Below are 18,119 nucleotides of genomic sequence, written 5' to 3'. Positions count from 1 at the left end.
CTGACACAATAAACTGCATAGAAGGAAACATAGGTACTAAACTTATGGACCTTGGGTTCAAAGAGCTTTTCATGAATTAGACTCCAAAGGCAAGGGAAGTAAAAGCTAAAATAAATGAATGGGACTATAGCAAACATTCCCTGTGGTTAGAAGCCAATGTCCATTGTCAGAAGGTATTCCAATGCCCACTTTATAGAATGAAACATGAGTGTAATGTACATTTTTTCTTTTGGGGTGAAGCAGATATGAGGGTGTAATAGCCAAAGCTGTGTGTGGCTGCACAGCTCCAAGGAATGTCCAACAAGCTCCTGCCATTGCTTCCGAACTGTCCCCTCTAACTCCACTTACCTTCAATCAACTTTTCAGCCCCTGACCCTGCTGTGCACTTCCAGGTCTTAGTGTTTTAACTCCAGTCACACTTACGTTCTTCCAGCTCTCGAACATTGTGAAGGCCTTAGTTGGAAGAACACAGTTCTATTTATATTTTAAGATCCAAATATGTGCCTAGCCCTTTTTCCAAATTTCGATGCCAAATATGTTCACTCAGCGTTGTGAGGATATACAAAGATGTGAAAGACTCTATCTCTGGATCAGGGCAATAACAAGGTTTCAGAAGAGCGTTTGGAGTGAATATGTACCTGTGACCATTTGGGGAAATGGAATTTGTCACAAATATTGGTGTTTTGTTTTAGTAGGCACTAATTTGACAGGACCCAGATTTTAAACTTGTCTTCTCTGAGGTGGGCAGCAATTGAAATCTCTGTTCAGGTCTTGTCGTGAGTGGGACACGACTATCAAAGCAGCAGTCTCACACACGTTTGTGTCTTTCCTCAATGTCAGACTTTATTAGAATGAAGCCATGGATCTAGTCCTACTGACTCGGTTAACCACAGGCATTAACCAAGACTCTGGCCAGAGGACAGCCTCCAATAGTCGAGGTAGAGTGGTTTCACACAAGAGGGCCACACAGGTTTGCAAGCAACAGGGTTAGGCAAGAGTCTTAGGAAAGAAGGATGAGAGAGAGTCGGTGTTCAGTGAGAAACTCGAGTGCACTGAGGTGCGTAGTGTCAGGTGTCAGGCCGGGCTGGTGAGATTGTCAGGAGGCAAGACTTCATGTGCTCTGTCTGGGAAGAGTGCAGATGCAGCTGTCAGCTCGTCAGTTGAGGCCTGAGTCTGAGTGATGAGCAGTCAGCGAGCTTCTCATTTTATGCTCAAGACTGTGTGCAGTGCACCCATCTGCAGTCCGATAAAGCTCATCTGCACTCCAATAAATCTGCTGTGTTTGGAGTTATCTGGTTAGGGCATTCACTGGCTACGCCTTTCACCTGATGCTCTGGCGTGACTGTCACTTTGTGACTGGCATAGCTGTCAGAATTATTAGAGTCCATTTGGTGTTCGTAATTAATATTCTTGGTCTTTTGGTCTTAGTTCTGCTTATTTGTAGTTTAGAGATCAGCCAGTATTTGGGCAGAGTTTATACAGAAATTTGGGGTTCCCACTCTCTGGCTGTCTCTTTTCTGTGGCATTCTCTCCTAGATTTTCAACTGCTGTGATCTTCCTGAACTCTGTCCTCTGTTTCTATAATACAAGGCAGTAAGATTGACATTTTCCATCTGAATTTTAGTCACCCTGTAGTGGTGGTGACTTTGTCCTTCCCTTATCTAAAAACTAAATGGGAAACAAACCCAGTTCCATTCCTTCTTACAAATGTTGGCTGCCCTCATTCATTTTCTGTATGCTTTGGTCACTTCAGGAACGTTTTGTTTTTGTTCTGTTTTGTTTTATTGAGGTAACAACATTTATCATGAGATCTAAACCCTGTTAACAAATTTTTTTAGTAGGCACAATGTTGTACATCAGATCTCTAGAACTTATTAATATCAAATATCTGAAACTTTATACTTATTGAATAACAACTCCCTATTTACTCCTCTCCCCAAACCCTGGCAACCACCATTCTACTCTGTCTTCCATGAGTTTGACTGTTTTAGATTCACCATGTAGGTGGAATTGTGGAGTATTTGTCCTGTGACTGGCTTATTTCACATAGCATGTGGTCCTCAAGGTTTATCCATGTTGTCACAAATGGCAGGATTTCTGTCCTTTTTTAAGGCTGAATAATATCCTGTTGTATGTATACCTTGTTTTCTTTATTTGTTCATCCATCGATGGGTATTAGGGCTATTCCTTCATCTTAGCTGTTGTGAAGAATGCTGCAGTGAACTTGGGAGTTCAGATATCTCTTTGAGAGTCTAATTTCAGGTGGTTTAAAAATTTTATTTTGCCTAGAATTTATGGTTGTTATCTACAGGAGAGTTGATCCAAATGTTGCCATTATTGGAACATTGCATTTTATAGAATTTGAACATTCTCTTTCAAATTTTATTTATTCCCACATCTATCATGTTTTCCTGAAAATAAGACCTAACCAGATAATAAGCCCTAGCATGATTTTTCAGGATGACACCCCCTGAACATAAGCGCTAATACGACGTTTGGAGCAAAAATTAATATAAGACCCGGTCTTATTTTTGGGGAAACATGGTATGTTATAAGTGAAATAAACCAAAAAGCTGTATTTTCTTGTATTGTCTTTATCTGGTTATGAAATAAAAATAAAAGGATTGGGCAGGTTATACTCTGTTTTTTGCTAAATAGCACTCATAAGATGAGGACTATCTGTTTTTTGATAGCTTGGTAAAATCATAGGTAAAACTGTGTGACCCCAGGAACTACTAAATTTCAGTTAGAGGTTAGTGAAAATACAGATGTACTTTTTCCCATCTAAGTTACTAGTCCCCTTGAATTTTATACATAGATGTCCTTTGGGATTAAGAACCACTGCTATATATATAGGAAAGGAATTTCTGTATCATGGTCTATACAAATATTCATCTTTGTTTTGTAATGTTTATTTTTAGTTTAACAGTTTTAAAAAAACTTATTGGTTTCTTTTGTTTCATTTTGGGGTATATATTCATTTTTACTAATTTTCCAACTTTGTATCCTAATAGAAGTGTATGAGGCTCCTTTTGCACCGCACTCTTCTCAATACTTAATATTGATCAAGTTTTAAATTATTACCAATCTTGTCTGGTTAGTTTGGAGAAGCATTCTTTAAGTCTCACGTGACAACACATATTTTAAGGGTGTTGAAAATTATAGGGAGTAGACATAGAACACACTCTGCCTAAAGATGTTTGCAGTTGATTTTGTCACAAGATTAGGTTCATGCCAATTTGCAGAAGGAAGCAGGATAGGAGGAGCCAAATGCTGGTACAATAGGATAGTGAGGGCAGTTACTGCACATATAAACTCTACATATTTATAAGTGGTTGGTGCATTCCTGTGTAGGTACTTTTTCTATTGTATTCTGGTTCCTGCTGAAGGAACCACGTTTTCTATTCTGAGACCACTAGATGGTGGCATAGACTAGCTTTTTCTTTATCCTTTCTTGAGTACATACCTGTGCATGGAATTACAGGTTCGACTTCGCCTCATCTTGTTAATTTGCTCTTTAAAATGTTAATTCATATTCCCAGTGACAATTAATTAGATTTTATGTTTCTCCTATTGTCACAATTTGGTATTTGACTTTTTTGGGGGTATGCAGTGTCTATGTATGTATGTATGTATGTATGTATGTATTTATTTATTTATTTACTTTCTGATTACTTGTGATTTGATTATCTTTTGCTATTTTTATTGGTATTGTGTTTCCTTTATGTTGTAGAATTTACTATTTTTTTTATCACATTGTGTGCATTTTTTAGAAAATTCTGGACTCTAATCCTTTTTTGTTTTTGTGTACTACAGATAAATTCTCCCATTTATGTCTAATACTTAAACTTTGTTAATTTTTTTTGTCATATAGAAGTTTTAATTTTAAGGAGACTGAATTTGTCATTGTTTTCCATTACTTTTTTTTCCATGTTGACTTTTTAAATTAAATTTATTGGGGTGACATTGGTTAATAAAATGATGTAGATTTCAAGCGTACAGTTCTTTATTATCTGTATATGTGGTGTGTGTTTACCACCCAAAGTCAAATCTCTTTCCATTGCCATATACGAAGGTGTGACAATTAAGTTTGTGAACTTGTTGCAACAATGTTGCTAACCTTTTTTGATATCAAAGGGATCATTCATTAGGAATTTGTACCAACTGGACAAACAGTTAACCAAGTTTACTATTTGGCAGTGCTGAAAAGGCTGCGTGAAAAAGTTAGACGACCTGAACTTTTGCCAACATGGCTCTTGCATCACGACAAAGCACCAGCTCCCGGCACTGTCTGTGAGGGAGTTTTTAGCCAGTAAACAAATAACTGTATTGGAACACCTTCCCTACTCACCTGATCTGGCCCCCAATCACTTCTTTCTTTACCCGAAGATAAACAGAACATGAAAGGAAGACATTTTGATGACATTCAGGACACCAAATGTAATACGACGACAGCTCTGATGGCCATTCCAGTAAAAGAGTTCTAAAATTGCTTTGAAGGGTGGACTAGGTGCTGGTGTCAGTGTAGAGCTTCCCAAGGGGAGTACTTCGAAGGTGACCATAGTGATATTCAGCAATGAGGCATGTAGCACTTTTTCTAGGATGAGTTCACAAACTTAATTGTCTGATCTCGTGTATTCCATTTACTGAGTTGCTTATTTCAGCTATTCTATGTTCATACCCAGTATTACCATGTGATTCTTTTTTTTTTTTTGTAATTGCTTATTTTTGCTTTATGCCACTGATACTGTTTCGTATCTCAGTAAAGATATTTTTTTACTCATTCAAAATGTTTGTTCTCTTTATCTAGTGAATTCTGCCTCAGATGATCTCAGGTTGTTCATTTTATTGTGTTTCTTTTATAATGGTTGTCACATTATTCTTCTCTTTAGAATTTATTTTCCCCTAAGGTACTTTGGTCAGTAATGTGTACCTTATGAAGGAGAGGCAAAAGTCCAGGCCCTGACTTGTGCTACTTCTGGTAAGTTCAAGGTTTGGGGCTCCCCAAGGCAGAGAACCCATTGTACTACACTTTGGGTATGAGCAAATGTGTTTCCTCACTTGGAAACCTTGACTGTAAGGGTACTTTCCTTCACCTCTTTCCAGATACCATTCTTTTCTAAGTCCTTTTCTTCATTGATAAAAATATCCCAGTTTTTGTAGTGAGAGAAGGCAGAAGGTAGACACTCTCGTGGTAGGCTGCTTTGTAGAGAGTTGTGCCCTTGTAGTGAGATGTTCACGCTTAACCTTTTCTTAGTTCTGGACCACTGTCATATTATCTCATCTACCTTAGTTTGTAAGAGTTAGATGAGGTCACATGTAATTTCCCCATGGCAATGCAGTAGAGAAGAAAGAATTACACTCAAAACTACTCCCTCAATCCATTTCTCCTCAGTGGCTGCTTTCTGTTTCTTTGAATTTCTTCCGGTTTGATTCTATTCTTCAGATTGTTATATGTTAAGTCTTATTTCTATGGCATTTTCATGTTTGGGGAAGAAGTCAGAAGATTATGCTCCTTTGCTCTCTCCAGAATTAGGACTATATTACTTATATATTACTTTCATAAGAAGTTGTTTCTTGAATGACTAATTAGATTTAAAAGTTTGGAAGAAAGAAATAGCCCTCTTACCGAGACCTATCTTTAAGCTTTACATAACTGATCTTGTTTTACGTAATTTGCTTATGAAACTCCTTGCAGTGACAGTCTATCTTCCATTTGCATTGCAATGTAACTTTTACTGTGGTCACATCAAAACTATTTAATTTATTTGTCCACGGAACATTCATTAATGAGAATACATGTTCAACATTTCCATTATGAGCCAGTATGCTGAAAAAGTACTTGCACACAGTGAACACCTCGGAGACTGCTCTTCAAATTTGATTTGTTGAGGCATATATTAGGTTGGTGCACAAGTAATTTCGGTTTTTGCAATTACTTTTAACCTTTTAAACTGCAGTTACTTGTGCACCAACCTAATAGTACCATCTTTCATGGCATATGTGGTCTCCCCATTGTTCAAGACTATGTTGCATCTGTTGCTCAACAACTTTTTAAAAATGTCCACTGACAAAAAAGAATGCTGTTATCAAATCTGCTTCCATTATTTTTAACACTACACATGATGATTTCACTGTTTGCATGCTGGAATGCCCATGTAAAATGATTGACTTCTTCAAGTTTTGATATTGATTCAGAAGATAGTCATGACAAGTGTCATAATAATTATCCACTTCAAGTCGGAACTTCCTTTCTTGTTTGTAAGTAAAGTGTGGGTTGCTCACATCATGGACATTTTTGATGCGGTCACCCTGTATCGTGTCATGCCAGTGTGGGTGTGACTGAAGGACAGGCAGGGTGAGTTTGAGGTATTGTGTATGTATTTGAATGGAGTGCATGAGTGAGCAAACTTATAGTGACTGTGCATGTGATTCTGGATTTTTACAGAGGCTAGGGATACCAGTGTGAAGTTTATGCACTCTGAGACTGGATATAGAGGTCAAAATAAAGGTGATTAGCACATAATTTATTAAGAACAAAGTATCGTTTTGACCTAAGTATCACTGGTTACTATTAATATCGTGTCTCTCTGTCAGGTATAGTCAATTCCCATTTCCAACACTTGGCCATTTTACCTGATAGCAGTTTTAAATATTCTCTTCCCAGAGGGTGTAAAGTCAGAAGGATTGTTTCTGTTTTGTGAGTTACACTTCGGTTAAATTGTATTAGCAACTTGGTTTTAAATGCTGCTAAGGGACGTCATCCCAAAAGTACTAGAACATTTCTAAATTCTATCCAGTCCACATTGCGAACTTTGAATTGCTTTTGGGATTGGAAACATCCTCAAAGCAGCAAAGACTTGAAGTTGCTTTGTTACTTTACTGGCTGGTTCTTTAAAGGAAACTCTCATAGTGAAATGACTGTGAAGGGTCCCAACTTTCATCTTTACTGGAAATCAGTTCTATTTTGCCAATGGTTAATTGTTTTTAACAATAGCAATGACAGCTACTTGATATTAATGACAACTGAGAAGCAGATTGTTCTTCTTTTAGTTGTCTTATTGAATTTATTGAGATGGAATTTATGAGATAAGCAAACTCATAAAAAAAAAATAGGACTTCTTTGTTTCTGGCATTTTAACATAGAAATACTCTATATTCCAGTGAAGTGGGGATACAAATAATGATAACATACTGCTAATGCTTAAGAATATTTGGAGTGACTTACCCTTCTTTGTTGTGGGTATTCTGAATATGCAGTCAGAGAAAGAGCAGCAGAGCAGTTGTTAGAGCAGAAGCTGATTTCTGTGCAAGGAGAAGATAGTATGTATTTTATCATACTTGGAAGTAAAAGTAAATCCCCTGTCATGTAAATTTCTTAGTTTATAACATTTATTTATGGTTTGACACTAGATTGAGACATGAACACCAGAGTTTTTCTGAGATCAACTTGTCTTTCATTATGTGTATCAGACAGGATAGTTACCTAGATGTCCCAGTTTGTATTAAAAAAGACAAAGAGTAATAATTTTATCTAAAAACGTTTTCTTTTTTCTTTCACGAGCATTGTTAATGCCTGTAGTTAATATTCTCAGGGTATTGTAGGTATACATTGTTCCCCAAATTAGCAGTAACCAAAAATCCTTTTTTGTAAAAATGTATCTTTTCAATTTGTTCTTCTAGCCACAAAAGTCTTCTAAAACTGAGGTTAAATTATCATTGAAGCAGGATTTACATCTATCATTTTATTTTAGTAACTTGAGAACAGTGATTATTGTTAAGGCTAACATATTGTGGAGAAAATAATTGGTATGTAATCAAACCCCTGGTGGCCAATAATATTTTACAAATTTGGGATTTGTTTGGTTAAAGTGTTATGGTGACATTGCCTTCAAAATAATTTCAAATTTATAATGTGAGATACTCAATTCTAACCAAGTTGTTATGTGTTGTAAATCTTTTTTTTTTAAATAAGGACTTGTTTTTCGAGTCTAAAGCCTCCTTCATGGGATCTAAAAGTCTGATTTTAGCTTAGAGGGTTGTAACATGTTCTTAGGCTACACCTGTGTATCTAGTTACAGGTCTATTTTCCTCGTAAGGGAAGCCACTTAAGGATGCAGATAACTCTTTTTTTCCCCTTTTCATAGTTTTCTTCTTTCCTTCCTTCCTTCCTTCCTTCCTTCCTTCCTTCCTTCCTTCCTTCCTTCCTTCCTTCCTTCCTTCCTTTATTAATCTCATGTATAAAACAACATGATGATTAGACATTTGCACCCCTCACAGAGTGATTACTCCACCAAGTCTACTACCCCTCTGACACCATACATAGCTATTACTGTACCATTGACTATATTCCCTATGATTTACTTTACATCCCTGACTATTATTCACAGGATGCAGATAACTCTTGCAAACACTGCTTCAACAGATCCACATACATTCTAGCTGTTGCAGAATTCCTTGTGGTGAAAGAAAACATTAACATGGGAATAGCAATCAGTTTTCTGGGACAGAATTTGTCCTACCGGGCCTTCTGGCCACCTAGAGCTTGAGGCCATTTGCTGTGTGCTGGGCCTATGAATGTGCTTGGTGATCCTGCTGGGGAATGGAGTCATCATTATTGTAAGCGTCTGTGACTCCCACCAGCACACCCCATGTACTTTCTCCTCAGTAACTTATCATTCTTGGACATTTGCTGCACCAGTTCTTCTAGTCCCCTATTTCTCAGCAGCTCTTAACTTCAAAGAAATCCATTTTCTTCTCTGGATGTGGAGTGCAAACATCTCTCTCCTTTGCTATGGGAGCCACAGAGTGTGTCCTTCTAAGCATGTTGGCATTAGACCGCTGTGTGGCCACTTGTAACCTCAAGATTCCCCATCATTCTGGGCAAGGCTTCATATGTGCCCACGGCTCCTGGATTGCAGGGAGTGTCAATTCTGTGTCGCAAACCTCTCTTGCAATGCAGCTTCCTTTCTGTGGGCATAATGTCAGTAGACATTTTACTTGTGAAATCTTGTCTGTCTTAACATTAGCCTTGCTGATAGCTCCATAAATGTTATCAGCATGGTTTTTGCTAATATGATTTTTCTTTGCAATCTTGTTTCCTCTGTTTTCATTATTCCACCATCTTGAGATTTCCTTTGGCAGAGGGAAGGTGCCAAGTCTTTTCCACCTGCTCCGCCCACCTACCAGTGGTTATATTCTGTGGAACCATCCTGTTCATATACGTAAAACCCAAGGCTGAAGACTCTTCTGGTGCAGGCAAAGTACAAGTCACAGACAAAATCATCTCTCTCTTCTATGGGGTCATGACCCCTATGCTTAATCCTCTCATCATCATAGTTTGAGGAACAAAGATTTGAAGGCAGTTGTGAAAATTATACTGTATCGGAAATGCTCCTCAGAGAGAATATGAATGCTATTTTTTTAAAAAAATTCATTTGCTATGAACACAGAACTAGTTCTTACCTGGAGGTTCCAAAATAAATATGAGGATTGGTGGTACCATTAATTCCTGAAAGTCATTTTTCTGTGCCTGGTACTTAAGTGTGAGATAAATCGAGGACCTACCTTTTCTCTTCATGACTGGATTAAGGAGAAAAGGGATAGGAATTTATGGGTAAAAGGATTCTCATCCAAACCACCCCCCTTCTCATGGATAGCAGAATTTAGTTTAACTCAGGAATGATGAGTTCTATAATCTTATGTAAAAGGAACTACCATTTTACTAGCTTAACCTTTTATCCTCCATGTGCATCAGTTTTATAGTCTCCTATCTTTTTTTAGGAAGATAAAATAGAAATTGCCTTGCTAAGGTCAGAGTGCTGTATGAACTCAACATTAAATAATTCATAACAGATTAGTCTTTGATCCTTTAGAAGGAAAGGGTGAGCAATTTAGGGGGTTAGGCACCTGGCCTGTGTATATTTCAGAGAGACACGTGTAGAAAAATGAAGCTATTTTTCCTAGGGCTGATTTCCTTTTGGCTGCAAACTGGCAAGCAGGCTTCTGTGCAGAGGTAGCTGAGGCAACATAAGAATTTGTGCACACACCTCAGCTGATGGGGAAATTTGATCTAGGGTTTCAATGGAAAAGCACTGGTACTTTTGAGTGAAAACCATTTTTTACTCTTAAATGACTCAAAAAAACACATGACTTAGTTTTTAAAGAACTTGCTTGCACAGTTTTCTGAGAACATGAGGATAATGGGTGTAGAGTGTCACAAATTAGGTATTTTTGCAGTTGCATGAATTTCCTTAGAATATGAGCTTTCCATTCATTCATTCAATCATTTTTTCCTTATTTCAAGTATGCAATCAAGCAGTATTTACTGACAACCTGTTTTATATCAGGCATTGTGATAACTATTGGTGATACATCAAAAAACTAAACAACACGGAGGCAAAAACCAAAACATGATCAAAGACCACACAGTCTTGTGGAATACAAACTGACCCATAAATTGGGGGGCAAAAATATTAAACAATATTTACAGCTTTTTCCTCTCCCTATTTTCTAAGCTGGATTTTTGATTTGCATTCATAGTGTGTTGGGTCTTTATTGGGCTAAACAGAGTCATTCAAATGGGACAAACTAATGGCATAAACTAAGCATCATGTGAAAGGGCTTGGACCGTCTCTAAGAAAGAAATAAAAAAAGACAGTGAGAAAGAGGGGATAATGCAATGAGGGAGAAAGCAGTGCATTTTAGAGATTTTGAAGATAGATTTGGGAGATACCGAAATAGATACTTCAAATATAGAGGAAAGGAAAAAACTGGCTAACTGGGAAGATATGATGCTGGTGTTCTGGATACTTCCTCGCTGTCTTTTGGAAATTTTAGTAAAGATGTACAGTATTCTTTCAGACACTTGCTGATGGATTCCATTTTCTTTGCAGCCACACCATGCTGAGACTGGGCATGACATTGGTTAACTTAGTGGGTCACAATACAACACAGTGTGTTAAGTGCTGTTACAGGGGAATATGTAAGTTTCTCCTGGAAGAGGGAATCCTAGGAATGGAAAGGGCCATTTCTGCTTTGCTGAACCGGGGAAAACAATTCTCTCAGTGGTGCAGAAAAAATTCTTGTACAGAAGAAATTTTCATACAGAGAATACAGCATGTGTGTTGCACGATGACTGTGAATGCACTACCCATTTAGTTGGTTGAATTTGGGTTGTGTTGTTGATGTAGGGACAAGGGAGAAGATTGGAAAGGCAGCTTGGAGCCATATTGTGAGGGTTTCAGATGCTAAGATAAGCAGCCAATCTCTATAGGTTTGAGGTCGTCACCCTCTATTCTCAGGGGGGTACGTCAGGGCTACCACACAAATGAGCACATTCGAAGTCAGATCTTTGATACCCCTAACCCTCTATCTGGCTCTGCTTTTATCTGTTTTATATGCTGCAGGGTTCCACATAATATTTTATTTGGAAAAAAAAATAGTCTGATTCTAGGAAGAATTTTAAAACACTAAGGTAGGCAATAGAATCCAGTAAGAGTTACAAGAAAGAGACTGATGCTTTTGGATTAGTTTTAGAAAGATCACTTTGGCACTGGGGAGGATAAAGCAGTGTATTTCCTGCTGATAAATTCCCAGGACTGTTTTACCTTCCTTGGCCAGACAATAGCCCTATCTTCTCTTCCTTCCTGTAAGCTTCAGAGTACCGAGACCTACCCAGCTCCTTGGAGTGTCTATTCCCTTCCTGACTGGTTGTGGAATAAAGTTTCTCAAATAACATTCATGATCCTTTGGTTTAAAGTTTTACATTAACTAATAGAAGAAACAGAGAAAAAAAAAGAAAATAACATCAATGGGAACATTCCACAGGTTTAGGAAATCTAGGCTTTACCAGAATTGGCTCTGATATATGGATACTGACTATATATATTCACCTCTGCATCTTTCCTAGGGCTTCTAGTCCTTTTTCATGAGTGGAAGATCTTTCCAGCACCTAAGTCGGAGAGAATAAATGCCTCTAATCATGCATCAAAGTCTATTTTCTTCTATGTTGTTGGAGGATAGTATTGTTTAAATACTTCATGTGGTGCAGAAGCCAATTTGATTCCTGGATGCCAGCTTCTGCCGTCATTCTTTCCTCATGTTTCTGTTCCTTCTTTCTAAAGTTGGGTTTAAATTTTACAAGGTGCTTCGTGTATGTTTTCATGACTAATCCCTGCACTGTACAGTATTTTCCCCTCAACTGTTCAGTATTCACATTGCTTTACATATATTCATTCGTGCTTACAAATGTATTCATGTATGACAATGTAAAGAACATTGTAAAGAGACTTGGAGTCAAATGGTATGCCTTAGACAGTCACCGAATTCACCCATCCTCTGACATTCAGTTTCATAATTATTAAAACCCAACCTGGTCAATGTGAGGTGGCTAGCCAGTGCAATCCTTCCATGGGAAAATGTTTGAAAACATTAGAGTACTAGAAACATGGGCCACATTAACTTATACTTCTATTCATTAGTTTCTTGATAGCAAGGACTCAATCCTTTATGTCTTCTGTGTCCCTCTATAGGCTAGTGTTATTCCATAGTTCCTGTGAGTGCTTTTAGGTCCATTGTAGGAGTCCAATAAATGCAATGCTTATTGTTTAGTTGATTGATTTATTGGAAATTGTCTGATTGAACTGAATGTAGAATATACGGGTGAAGCTATGCATTTATCATGCTCAGGTGAATGAAAAGACAAAATACATGAAAATAAAGTCACAGACACAAATGCTTCTGCTGAGAAAGTGAGACTTGCTCCTACTAAATAGAAAAAGTTACTTTGTGCTGCCAGGTATATATTTTGATTTTATGTGCTAGTTGGAAGAATTTATGATATTTTTCAGAAGAAGAAAAACATTTAAAAGTGATGTTCCCGACATATTTTTTCACTCCAAGACCCAAACCCCCAGGTATGGAAAAATCAATGTGTTTTGCTAAAATGGATCAGTAAAGACAAATAGGCGTTGCATCTTGCTCTTGAGTACTATTCCATCCACTGGCAGAAATGGGGTAAACTGGAAGAAAACAATTATACATTGTGATACAATCTATTATAAAACTAAAAGCAGTAAAATCACAGAAAATCATTTTTCAGGAGTAGATCATAAACATTTCTACTTGGGTTTGAAGGGTACGTAATATTTCTCCAAGTAGAAAGTGGGGACAGATGTCCCTAGGGAAGAATACAACAGAACATTTTCAAAGGAAGACATGGACTTGATTTGTGAGGCATGTTGGAAGGATGACAGGAGTCAGAACAAGGCTTACGTGTTTATTTAATAAGGGCAGTGGGGATCTATTTTAACCAAGCATAAATATAGATGGAAAGACTAATAAGATGTACCCAATGGAGAGATTCTGTGAATTCAGAATTAAGGCTTCCTTCTATGCCCACATAATTCTGTCCCTCAAGTCCTGCTTGGTTCTAGCACTTATTCTTAGAAGAGAGCCACCGTGCTGCGGCTTTCCCCTTTATATGGGCATCTATTGCAGAGATTAAGCTTTCTCAATGTACTGTCACAAAATAGACTCATATTACCAGTGTTCTTTTATTGAAGAAATATCATTAATAGTTTTTTGTGAAATATTTACCTTAGTAAAGCTGGCCTGCACAGATATTGTCTTGAATGAGTGTGTAATAATGTTAGGCAGTGTAATATTTTCATTTGGTCCATTACTGTTAGTTTCTGTTTCCCAGATTTGCATTATCTATGCTGTACTGAGAATCAATTCAGCTGAAGGAAGAAAAAGGCTTTTCCACCTGCTCAATCCCCATAACAGTGGTGACTGTGTCTTATGAGGGGCTATTTCAGAGATTTGCTGATGGCTATCAAGAAGCCGTCTACCACTGACAGGAACACACACCTAGTGGATGGACCCCATACATAAAGAGATAGACATTTATATAAAACAACCTGTGAATGAGAATTTCTTTTCTGATAGGAAGTTTGTCAGCACAGAGGGGACAAAAGAGATGTGTATTAGATAGCCAAGAAAGAGAGGCTACCAAAGAAGGAGTACATGGGTATGTGGAGATGGGATTCTAGGAAGGTTAAGATGATCAAGGAGCTATTATTCCCCAGGAAGATTACCAGGTACATCACTAAGCACATGACAAAAAGGAACATTTGTTGATTCCTTGGTACTCAGAAAGATGAATCAGAATGAACTCAATCTTAGTTGTCCCATTGGTCCTTTCCATTTTCCTTTCTCATACCTGGAATAATCCTGAAAAAGAAACAACATATGAGTTAAATGAGTGGTATTATATAAAGTGAGGGGTAATTGGGGTAGGAGGTCAAACAAATATGTGAGGACTAGCTGGAGTAGTGGATTAACGTGTGGAATTCCTTTTCAAGCTCATACTCATAGAGCAGCTGAGCTACACTGGTAATGTATTAAAAACGCAGGCTTCTGTATTCTGTTTCCTGAGATCGTGATGCACAAGGTCTGAGGCAGGGAAGAGTGACTTGCATTTTTAACAAACATGTTATTTATGATGCAGTTGATCCACAAACTCCACTTTAAAAATCGGTAGAGAAACTGTGCTGTATTTTTCAATGAAGATTTATATATTTGGTTTTACACTTGTGACAGTCGCTAACAATATCATTTGTTTAGAGTTTTATAGTTTACCAATGTGTTTACACGCATTGCTTATTTTATTATCACTGTAATTCTCGGAGGAAAATGAAAACCAGAAAGAAATTTATATAAAATCATAGCAAATGAGTGGGCTGTTATTCAAAATCTGTTTTCCCTGATTTTAAATATCATGTAATTTTACACTACACTTTATTATCATCCAAACATTATATAAGTTGGCTGAATGGTGGAAATCAGGCATCTTTTTTTTTTAAAATCATGCTCTCCAGATGATTGTAGTGTACAACCAAGGATGAGAGCCACTGATCTCGTGGGATGTCTCTCAAACTTTAGGATACATATAAACCACTTGGAGGAATCTTTGAAAAATACAGATTCTGATTGAGTGGGGCTGAAGTGAGTTTTGAGATCTGCATTTATGAACCTGTCACTGGGTGATGATGATGTCGCTTTTCTACAGAGCACACAAGAGGGGCCAGGCCTCTTAGATCGTTTCTTTCCAATACCTCGGAGAGCACCATTGGTGCTTCAGCTGTGTGTAGAATAGTACTTGGAGGCTACACAATGTGAAACTAAACATCCTGGTGAGACTTGAAGGTGAAACTTCTGTGTAGTTTATTGCAAACAGTTTCTTGTTCTTTAGATTTTAGATATACAAGCAACCAAATTGCACATAGGCTGTCCATATGAAAGTCATTCACCTTGTTGATTTGCAATTAGGGCCAATATGTTTTGCGAAGACATTTTGGGTCGGCTAAAGCATCTGAGTTGTGATGAACCAAAGTGTGGAGCTAATGTCTTTAATTTGAAAAAAAGAGTTAAAGAGTGAATGTTAGCAAGTGACCCTCCTGTTTATAGTAAATGAATCACAGAATCCTTCTAAAAACAGCTCTGCATCCTCATGATATTCTACCACAGCTGCAAAATATATCCCTAGAGAAATAAATTAATTGATCTAATGGATGAGTTACTACTCAATATTTTCAAACAATGGCTGTGGAGATGATATCGGATTTGCCTTGTGATAGTCATTTGCCAACAAGTTATGCTGCTCCCTAAGGAAACAATGGTCAGACCATTTAGTTAGCAGAGAAGAAAATTTATAATCCTATTGGCTATGGAAAAGAGGACTCTTATTCAACCCATGCTGTTCCAAACCATGCGAGCTTACAGAGAGAGCATGAAAAGGTGTATAGGCCAAGATACACTCCTATTCAGTATTGTTTAAGATTGGAATTTGATTTACTCCAGGGGCAAAATCAACCTATTCTTAGTTTGCTAATAAAACCATGATAGAGGCTTTGAGCAACCATCAGTATTCTGGAGTCTCTACTGAAGCTGTTTTAGGGACCGTATGAATCAGGTCAAATACCATTTCTCCTTTTTTAACTTTTCCAAAATGTTTATTCATATTTGGAAGTTATTTTAGGAAAATAGTTACTTTATACCAAGATGAGGGTAGTGTATTTGGTACTCTGACAGCTCAAAATGATTGCTGCCAAAATATTTTACTTGTAAACATTCCTCTAGGAAGTCACTCATTGGTTTTAATGCTTTAAAAAATCTAACTTATTGAGTAGAGGTTAAGTGAAAGAAAAACAAAAACTAGTGTCCAACATTGTTTGCAAAATCAAAACCTAAAGCAATAAAACATATGCACAATAGAGGTTAAGAAGATGTGTCCAAAAATTAACTATGGTATTTTTTTCTGAAATAGCCAAGTTTCTATATTAAGTATGGATACATGTGAATAACAAAAAATATAATTTAAAAAAAGAAAAAAATTGAAACAGATGACTAATTATGGTGGAAAGGTTAACTCATAGTAAAAAAAAAAAAAGCAAATTTTCAATTTAAATAATTTAAGCAATTTCTTTAGGTCTGGAGAATACAGATTGAGACTGAGTTACCCTCCATTAAGATATTACATCCTAGGTGATAACGGAACAAATAACTATAGCTTTCTAAACAAATTTTTGGTGGAGGGCTTTATTTGGCTTTACAAATTATGCCCCATGTCCTAGCATTAATGACATAGATTGAAAAAAAAATATTAATAGTAACTAAAACTTCTCTGTCAAGAAAAGTAAAAGAATAATTTCATTTCCTTGAAACATTGTTCTGATGTGATTTATTTAGGTGTTTCACTTAAGTAACGCTGGACATAGGATTTTGAGGACTTGGGGAGAAGAAAGGAAGAAACGGGTAAAGAGCTCTGTTCTTGGGCAAGAAGCTTAGCTACATGGTGGCAGACCAGGCAGGACCCAAGGTGTCCAGGAAGCGATTCCTTCTGATCATGTCACTGACCTGCAGAAACAGTGACGTGGAACACCCAGTTTTAACTTGTTTCCTGTTCAGTGCTATGAGTCCCCCCCGCCCCCCATTATCTTTAGACCTTTAGTCAAAGTCTGTTTTACTGGGGTTAGTGGTTTAGTGGTTTTGTGGTAAACAAATTGCATTTGTTACTTGGTTAAAGCAGTTCAAGGAAAGGAGAGCACTGTCTATAGAAGCAGAATATGGCTGAGAGGACCTGGAATGTATATATTCATCATTACCTCCTAGTTGTTTAAATTATATAGATAATAATTTTATGCCGATTAATTTGGGTGATAGGTCTGTGTCTTTTACGTGAATGCTTTGGAGATGCACACAGTATGGAGTGGGATTGAGTTACATATTAGGTTGTAGAGTTATAAGAAAATCAAATAGCTTGATGGCTTCTACGTTTTCATTGTAGTTTCAAAGTTTCTGAATTTGTTGTGATTTCAAAATGCCACTCATAGTCACATAACCCCATATTAGTTCTGAATTTCAGAGTCAAAGGCAATAATTTTTAGATTATTTTATACAATAGAACACTTTCTTTTCAGTCATTAATTTAACAAATATCAATTAAAAAACTATAACTATATATATATTTCTTATAACCATGTCTAGAACTTTATAAGTTTTTGTTCTTATTCTTAATAGCCAATAATTAGTGTAGCTAAATAAATTATTTCTACTATATTATCTAAGCAACAAAGGAATAAGACAAACAAATAAAGAAACAAAAACTCTTAGACACAGATAATAGTTTAGTGGTTACCAGAAAGAAATGGGGGAGAGGAGTGGTAGATGAGGGTAAAGGGGGTCAAATATATGGTGATAGAAGGAAAAATGACTGTGGATGGTGAACACACAATGTGACAGATATATAGATGATGTATTACAGAATTGTACACTTGAAACCTATATAATTTTACTAACTATTATCACCCTAATAAATTTAATAAAAAATAAATAAGACATGGAAGAATGTACAAAGGTCTGGACAAAGCCATTAGAATATGTTTGGATTGAAGATTTCTGCAGTGTAAGATGATATGCTGAGAATGGGATAAGACACATCCTCAAAACTTCTGATTGGTAATTTGAAATACAGTAATGCATCTAATATAATTAAGTCTTTCGGGGATTATTCTTGAAGTTTTCCAAAGTTTTAAACATCTTGTCCCTGAAGCAAT

The 18,119-nt window shown here is 36.9% G+C and overlaps 1 pseudogene across 1 annotated transcript; it reads left to right on the top strand.

Annotated features, from left to right (window-relative positions):
• Positions 1-8,577: 8,577 nt before the first annotated feature.
• Positions 8,578-9,412, top strand: LOC308505045 (olfactory receptor 13C7-like; annotated as a pseudogene). Its single transcript has one exon. The product of its transcript is annotated as an olfactory receptor 13C7-like (transcript).
• The last annotated feature ends 8,707 nt before the right edge of the window (positions 9,413-18,119 follow it).

Source organism: Rhinolophus hipposideros (assembly GCF_964194185.1).
Source record: "Rhinolophus hipposideros genome assembly, chromosome: 11".
NCBI classification, from domain to species: domain Eukaryota; kingdom Metazoa; phylum Chordata; class Mammalia; order Chiroptera; family Rhinolophidae; genus Rhinolophus; species Rhinolophus hipposideros.
Note: the sequence above shows the minus strand (reverse complement) of the source record. Positions and strands in the feature narration are given on the sequence as shown.